Source organism: Myotis myotis, unplaced genomic scaffold (assembly GCF_014108235.1).
Source record: "Myotis myotis isolate mMyoMyo1 unplaced genomic scaffold, mMyoMyo1.p scaffold_m19_p_4, whole genome shotgun sequence".
Classification (NCBI taxonomy): domain Eukaryota; kingdom Metazoa; phylum Chordata; class Mammalia; order Chiroptera; family Vespertilionidae; genus Myotis; species Myotis myotis.
This window is the reverse complement of record NW_023416346.1, coordinates 66,216,223-66,225,026: the sequence shown is the minus strand read 5'-3', so window position 1 is coordinate 66,225,026 and position 8,804 is coordinate 66,216,223. Positions and strand designations below refer to the sequence as shown.

The window sequence follows — 8,804 nt, the reverse complement described above, 5'->3', positions numbered from 1 at the left end:
GCTCCTAATTCTATTATATTCATCAGATTATTCTGTTCATCAGATTTTTTATTCACTTGATTTTTAGATTCACTTGTTGATAGATATGTATTTGTTGTCACTTTGTTGTTCATAATTTTTATCTTTTTCTTTTTCTTCTTCTTCCTCTTCTTAAATAAGACCCTTCAGAATTTCATATATTAGTTTGGTTGTGATAAACTCCTTTAGCTTTTTTTTGTCTGTGAAGCTCTTTATCTGACCTTCAATTCTAAATGATAGCTTTGCTGGGTAGAGTAATCTTGGTTGTAGGTTCTTGCTATTCATCACTTTGAATATTTCTTACCACTCCCTTCTGGCCTGCATAGTTTCTGTTGAGAAATCAGCTGACAGTCGTATGGGTACTCCCTTGTAGGTAACTAACTGTTTTTCTCTTGCTGCTTTTAAGATTCTCTCTTTGTCTTTTGCCCTTGGCATTTTAATTATGATGTGTCTTGGTGTGGTCCTCTTTGGATTCCTCTTGTTTGTGGTTCTCTGTGCTTCCTGGACTTGTAAGTCTATTTCTTTCACCAGGTAGGGGAAGTTTTCTGTCATTATTTCTTCAAATAGGTTTTCAATATCTTGATCTCTCTCTTCTTCTGGCACCCCATAATTCAGATGTTGGTGCGCTTGAAGTTGTCTCAGAGGCTCCATACACTATCTTCATACTTTGGGATTCTTTTTTCTTTTTGCTTTTCTGGTTGGGTGTTTATTGCTTCTCTGTATTTCAAATCTTTGACTTGATTCTTGGGATCCTCTAGTCCAGCCATGGGCAAACTATGGCCCGTGGGTGGGATCCGGCCCGTTTGAAATGAATAAAACTATTGAAAAAAAAAGACTGTACCCTTTTATGTAATGATGTTTACTTTGAATTTATATTAGTTCACACAAACACTCCATCCATCCTTTTGTTCTGGCCCTCCGGTCCAGTTTAAGAACCCATTGTGGCCCTCGAGTCAAAAAGTTTGCCCACCCCTGCTCTAGTCTGTTGTTGCATCTCTGTATATTATTCTTTATTTCAGTCAGTGTATGCTTACTTTCTAATTGGTCCTTTTTTGTATCCTTGAGGGTCTCACTAAATTTCTTGGAGGTTTCTAGAAGATTCTTGAGTAACCTTATAACCGTGGTTTTGGACTCTATATCCAGTAGTTTGCGTTCCTCCATTTCTGTCATTTGTGACCTGTTTCTTTGGCTCTGCATTTTGGCTGCTTCCCTGTGTTGATAGAGTTTCTTTGTGTGCTAGGTGTCCTATAGGGCCCAGTGGCTCAGCCTTCCTAATTACCTGAGGTGGACCCTCTTGGTGCACCCCTCTGTGGGCTGTGTGCACAGTCTTATTGTAATTAAGTCTTGATTGCTATTGGTATCACTGGGAGGAATTGACCACCAGGCCAATTGGCTGTGAGGAGCAGCTGTGTCTACAATGGGAGGACTGCTGTGCTGGAGACATCCTTATGGGGCAGGACTTGCTTCAGTGGGGCTTTGGTGCTCACTGAGTCTGCCCCTTGAGTGTGTCTCTTATGGATGTGAAGAGTTGTAATCTGGTACGGTCTCACTCTGACCACTGGGTACACTGCCTCTTGGATCTCCAAGGAGGTACAAAGTCAGCCACTGCCTGAGGCCACCCAGCAAGAACTACAGACATCATCAGGTTCCTCCTCTTTGTTTTGGGTTTGGAGGTGCCCAAACCAGGCCCAGCTGTGAAGCAATGCAGGCTGCTGTCGAGCCTTAGGCCTTCTTTTGGAAGCTGGGGCTCTATGACCCAGCTGCAGTTTTTTAGGTTTATATATGTTATTTATATATCGGTGGAGAGAGCATTGGCCATTTATATGCAAAAGCCTCTGCTCACAGCTTGGGTGGGGCTGTAAATTGGGTGGGGCGGGGTCTCAGGGAATCACTAGGGCAGAGCAAACAGCAATGGCTGCCAGTCAGCCCTGCACTGGAGAGGTCCCCGTGTCTCTGCATTTTGTGCCCCCGTGCAGGAACAATGATTGTTGTGAGCACCTCTGAGAGAAAGCTGCCCTTGTGTTCCAGCCCGGTGCCAGACAGTCCAGTTTCTCCCCGTATGAGTCTAGGTCCCCAGAGTCTTGCCCAGAACTGGAGTTCAGAGCAATTGGGAGCTTGTATCTCCCTCCAGATTGAAAAAGAGAACAGTGCACCCAGTTGCCAGCCCATTTCAGGGTGGGCCTGCATACCTTCACACTTCCGCACCTCTGTATCTCCTACCAGTCTCAATGAGCTTTTCTCTTTCCTTGTAGTTGTAGAACTTCCACTCATCCAGCCTTCCCGTGGTTCTGGATGATATCCATTTTGTCTTTTAGTTGTAGTTTTGATGTGGTTTTGGGAGGCAGCAAGTACAGGTGTGTACTTATGCCACCATCTTGGTTCGCAAAATCAGTTTTTAAAAGTCTTATGTAAATATGCCTTCTTAGGATTTATTTAAGTCCCACAATAATTTCAGAATTTTCTCTTGATGGTTTTGCACAACTTTTGTTATTGTTTTATACTTGATTTTTGGATTGTTCTTATCAATAGCATCTTTAAAAATCTTACATGTTCTAATTATTATTTATCAATTCTTATTTGATATGTATCATTTTATTATTTCTATTTATTATAGGTTTTTCCTTTTTTAACTACTAATGAAGTAATTTAGTGTGCCCTCCCCTCTGATTTGAAAGTTATTCATTCTATGAACTGTTGATTATAATAGAATCAGGGACATAGAAAGGGAATGGACTGACTATTCCTGGGGGGGAAAGGGGTGTGGGCGATGCGGGAAGAGACTGGACAAAAATCGTGCACCTATGGATGAGGACAGTGGGTGGGGAGTGAGGGCGGAGGGTGGGGCGGGAACTGGGAGGAGGGGAATTATGGGGGGAAAAAAAAGAGGAACAAATGTAATAATCTGAACAATAAAGATTTAATTAAAAAAAAAAGAAAGAAAGTTATTCATTCTAATCTTATGGTCTTAGTGATCACTCTAAAGAGTTTAACACATACATGATAGGCAAAAGACTAAAGTTAATCTATTTTCTATCCTCATTCTAAAGATGCCCTTCAACCACTTAATCTTCACTAACTCAGCATTCATGTTACTTGCTGTTATTTTTTAGTAATTCAGTTACATATGGTTTTTATAACCCTCAAATTGGTCTTTATCAATGTTTTTGTTTACTATAGTTACATCTTGTTCAGATCTACCTAAATATTTGTCAAAGTTTTAGAAACTAATACTCTATCTCACTCTTCTCTTTGGAGTTGTTTCCTTCATTTTAAAATGTATGTTTTACTGGTTCTTTGAGAAAGGATATGAAATGTGTAAATTATGTTTATTTTATATCAGAAAAAATCTTTGTCCTTGCTTTTATATAATATTTATTTTGTGTATAGCAGCAATCTAGGTTAATACCTCTTGTCTCTCAGTAGATATATTTTTCCACTATTGTTTTGTGTGGTGTTTTTTGTTCTTGTTCTTGCATTGTATATGTTTACTTTTGCTTTGATTGCATGTGGTGACATTTGACCATCCAATTATTTTTAATAAACAATGCCTCAATTATTTGCAATTTGTATCCAAGTCATAAAAATCATAAAAGGAATATATGTAAAATTATAAAATAACTAATTTAAAATAAATATAAAAGTCAAACTCTCTTAGTTTCCAAGGATATGCACAACCATATATGAAGTTCAATCACAGAGTTATTTTAATGCAACAGTGTGAAAGTGTGGTATTGTTACATTAGTAGGCACAATGATCAAATGAAACAAAAAAGAGAATCCAGATACAAAAAATATATACATATTAAAATTTTACACATAACAGAAGTAAGAAATGACATTAAAATTTAGATGATAAAATGGACTATTTAATAAATGCTGCTCAAACAATTGGCTTTCTATATAGGAAAAATACCATTGGCTTTTTTCTCAAAGTATAAGCAAAAACCAACTAAGAAAGCAAATCCTTTAAGAATTTATATGTTTTTAAAAAACTTTGAATAACTGCATGAAAATAAATCAGAGCACATTTGTGATTTCAGACTAGGTATTGTATTCCTAGGGAAGTTGCATAAACATAACTAACAAAAAATCAAAGACAGGAGAGTTACCTAAAAGAAAAGATGGACATGACTCCTACTTCTCCCCTCTACCTTCCTTTACCTTAATACTCACAAGTGTACTAATCCTCTGTGTGAATTGCCTTTGACTCTGAAGGACTACGAAACTATAAACAAGAGTCTGCCAAGTCAGTGGCCTTCCAACTGCAACAGCTCCAAGGTGAGAAACCTAAAACACCTTGGCCTCCTTCACTGCACTCTCCCAAATGCAGTGTGCTAGTGTAATGGAGGGCTCCATTACCAAAACACAACCCCAGACATCATTGTCTCACTTGCAATGAACAGAAACACTGGAAAAAGATTGCCCTCCCTCAAAGGTTTTGTGTAAAGCCTTTGACAACTTAAATGCCCCCATATCTATCTTTGAAAAAAGGGCCTCAAATGAGTCCCTCCCAGGTTTGACAGGACTCTAAGTTATTCTCTGGGAAACTATTATCAGTTGCTCCATAGAGTAGCCAAAAGGAAACTAAGGTGAAAATTAATGAAAAATGTCTGCCAAATTTTGGTAGATCCTGGGGCTGCATTCTCTACTTTAAACCACACTATTTCCAGTGCCTGAATATGGAATCCTGTGGAATCTGGAAAAAGCCAATGAAAAGTGATAATTCTTACAAGGGTTAGTTCTCCAGGACCTCTGTATGTAGTGCCCGGTCAAGAGGAAATTAAGTTTCCATGTGGTCTCTTGCTTTTGGAATTTGGACTTTTGTGAATTTGATTTTGATGTACCCATTGGTAGCTGATCCTTTCTTTCCTGGTGTTGACATAAAATAAAGTCCAACCCAGTATGTTAGTGTAGGTAGCTAGATATTAATAAAGGAAGAGAGCAATTGGAATCAGACATTATTAAGCATAATAAACTAGGGAACTGAATCGGATAATAAGCCTGTTTTGCTAGGAAGTTGCAGCATTCATATACACCCATAGGGAGGATGGGCCCGCTTTCGAATATTGCCAGGGTACAATCAGTCCACACCCCAAACTATGGGGGAAGGAATCCTATATAATAAGAGGCTAATATGCAAATTGACCAAACAGCAGAATGGCTGGTCTCTATGATGTGCACTGACCACCAGGGGGCACACAGCACACACTCAACATAGGAGCTGTCCCCTGGTGGTCAGTGTGCTCCCACAAGGAGAGAGCACCACTCAGCCAGAAGCCGAGTTCATGGCTGGCTGGTGAGCACAGCAATGGTGGCAGGAGCCTCTGCCACCTCCACGGCAGTTGGACATTCTCTAAGGGCTCCCAGACTTCGAGAGGATGTAGGCTGGGCTGAGAGACCTACCACCCCCCCCCGCAGTGCACGAATTTTGTGCACCAGGCCTCTAGTAAACAATAAAAAGGAAGCCAAGATGATGCAGGGGGAGGTGCTTCTACTATGAGGCATAAGCAGTAGGAGCCAAGATGCTAACCATAAGGGTCTGACTTAGCCTGGGAAAAGGATCAGATTAGATAAGGGACACAGAACTCCAGAAGATCTAGGAAATGGATTGGTTAAAGGGAGGACCCAAAACCAGCCTGCAAAGAATTGGGAAGTTGGATGGTTAGTTTGAAAGGGCACCTTGACCTTCCCAAGCCCAAGATAATATAATCAGCCTAACAAAGGCTCTCTCTCTGTGTCTCTCCCTCTCTCTCTCTCTCTATCTGTCTCTCTCTCTCTATGTCTTTCTCGCTCACTCTCACTAACATGTGCTTGCCCCATTCATTCACGTCTTCTCTGTCCATAGCAGCCATGGGTCCTAGCAGCCACGCAGCAGGTAGCCACTGCAAGCTCCAAGCAGGAGCCTGACTAGAGAAACACAATACAAGCAGAAGTACAACTGGGGACAGAAACTATGCTAGTCAGACAAAGACAGAGGCTCAACTGGACTGAAGGGTGTCCTGGATCAGGGTGGGGGTATCCACTGGGGTGCCTGGCCAGTCTGGGTGAGGGGCTGTGGGCTGTTTCCAGGCTGGGAGTGACTGAAGTTCCCAACCGCTCCTTTTTTTCTTTTTTTTTTTTTTATTCTGGGCCAGCTTTACCTTGAGGCTTGGCTCCAGCTCTTAGGCCTCCCTCCGCTGCTGAAAGTAGGTTTCTGGCCTTTGCTTACAATGTTGCAAATCTGCTGGCTGAAGTCTGGCGGTATTTGTTACAATGTTTCTTAAACTGCCCGCTCAGAGGCCTGCAGCCGCAGGCGGGGAATGTGGGTTTCCTCCAACGATCCTCCGTCACTGAGGCAAGCGAGCCTCATGTTAGTTTCAAGCTGCCTGGCTGCCGGCCGCCATCTTGGCTGACAGTTAATTTGCATATCTCGCTGATTAGCCAATGAAAAGGGTAGCGGTCGTACGCCAATTACCATGTTTCTCTTTTATTAGTGTAGATATATATATATATATGTATGAGGAAGGGAGAAGGAGAGAGTGATAGAAACATCGATGAAAGGGAAACATCAACATTGATCAGTTCCCTCCAGCACCCCGTGCTGGGGTTTGAGCCCACAACCTGGGCATGTGCCCTGTCCAGGAATTCAACCTGAAAACTCTTAGTGCATTGTCCAACACTGAGCCACATGGGCCAGGCAAGAATGAACATTACCTTTTATACATTTGCAATTAAGGGGGGGATGTAAAAAAATTAAACAAAGATGGCATAAATATTAATAAAAAGTTTAAGGTATGTGCCCTGGTTGGTGTGTTGTTGTCTGGTACACTGAAACCTGGTTGGTTCAATTCCTGGTTAGAGCACATACCTGGTTGTGCATTCAATCCCCAGTTGGGGCATGTGAGAGAGGGAACAGCTCTACATTTCTCTCTCACATCGATGTGTCTCTCTCTCTCAGCCAGAAACACAATTAGGATCAACTGCTGTTTTATAAATGAATGAGTTTTATCTTATCACGTGTCATGGATAAAATTCTAAAAGAAAACCTATAACTGTAGACTAAGACTCCCTCCACGTTCTGCGTGGAGTAGGGTTTGGTATCTGAAAGAGGAGCCGCACAACAAATGAGAGAAAAAGACACGAGATAATTTTGCAATATTGGGGGACCAGGCGGCAAGTCCCGAAGGACTTCCTCCGTGCTCAGGCCTCACCAAGCTTTTCTTGATCTGGGATGCACCCATAGCATAGCCCTTAGGCAGGTGACCCCCTAGTAACAAGCAGACTAGCCCATCAGCAAGGATTTACATAATAATAAATGGGGGAGTAGTTTCAGGTACCACTGTCTGGACAAACAGAGGTGGCGCCTAGCTCCGAGCTTTGCTAGGGCTTCAAAGGCACCCAGCCTTTGGGGGGGTTTCGGGGAGTTCTCTGTCTATGCTTATCAGATAGTGAAGGCAATAAACAGTTTCCCACATATAACATCTCTGCATCTGTCTTGATTATATGACTATGTATGTATACTACATATGTGTAATATTTTTCTGCCTGTGGATGGTATTGCTGAGTTAATTTGTGAAGAGTTCTATTTAATTGCCTTAAAGACAAAAAAAGGTCTACATGAATCAAGAATACTCAGAAATGGAAAGGAGCAGCACCAGATCCAAGATGGTGGCCAGCAGGATGCTGAGGGAGCTTGAAGAAACCCACAAATGTGCAATGAAAAACTTCCATACATCCAGGTTGATGAATCTAATTTACTGACTTGGCAAGGGCTTATTGTTCCTAACAACCCTCCATATGATAAGGGGGCCTTCAGAATTGAAATCAGCTTTCCAGCAGAATATACATTCAAACCACCAAAGATCATATTTAAAACAATGATCTATCACCCCAACATCCATGAAAAGGGACAGGTCTGTCTGCCAGTAATTAGTGCTGAAAACTGGAAGGCAGCAACCAAAACCGACCAAGTAATCCAGTTCCTCATAGCACTGATTTATGACCCCTAGCCCGAGGACCCCCTTGGGGCTGACCTAGCTGAAGAATATTCTAAGGACCATAAAAAGTCCTGCCAGAATGATAAAAAGTTTACAAATAAATATAGGGAAAAGCGACCTGTGGACTAAAAACCTGCCAGGGTTGATTCCAGTAAGTGTGAGAGGAGACCCAGAGCAGTGTATTCAGACACTCCACAAAGCAGGGCTCTGTGAAAAATTGACATGTGTCACCACCTGGCAGTTCCCTTGTGGCACCTACTGTGGAAACTTTCCACAGTTTTCTGAATCAAAAGTGGTCTTAGGCAAACTGTAAAGAAAGAATTAACAATTTAAGATGTTCTCATTCTGCTTTGTTTGCTTTAAAAATCACTGCTTCAATCGAAATATATATATATATATATATATATATATATATATATATATCCAAATATGTTTCCAGTTCACCTGATGTAGGATAATCTTCAGTGAATTATCTAGTATAAGTTTGTTGCCATGATTAAAACAAGTATGTCTTAAAGCTAACAATAGCAAATTTAACTCAAACATTCAACTTTTATTTTACACAGGATTACTAAAAGTCAAATAAGCTCATGTTATCTCTGTTACAGGGTGTAATAAAGAAAAGTATTTAGATGATGGTTAGCTGTTTGTCTCATAATATTTCCATGAGTAATATAAACACATTAAGAACTGGTAATTTAAATAGATGTGTGTAACATAAAAGTTTATAAACTTTTCAATAATAACTATATTTACACTATGTTTACTTAAAAATAGGTGTTTTTTTAGTAACTTGAAATGTTAAAGTTA

General features: G+C 40.8%; 1 pseudogene; it reads left to right on the top strand.

The window, feature by feature from the left end:
- Window positions 1–7,662: 7,662 nt before the first annotated feature.
- LOC118653271 lies at window positions 7,663–8,123 on the top strand (annotated as a pseudogene).
- Window positions 8,124–8,804: the final 681 nt, after the last annotated feature.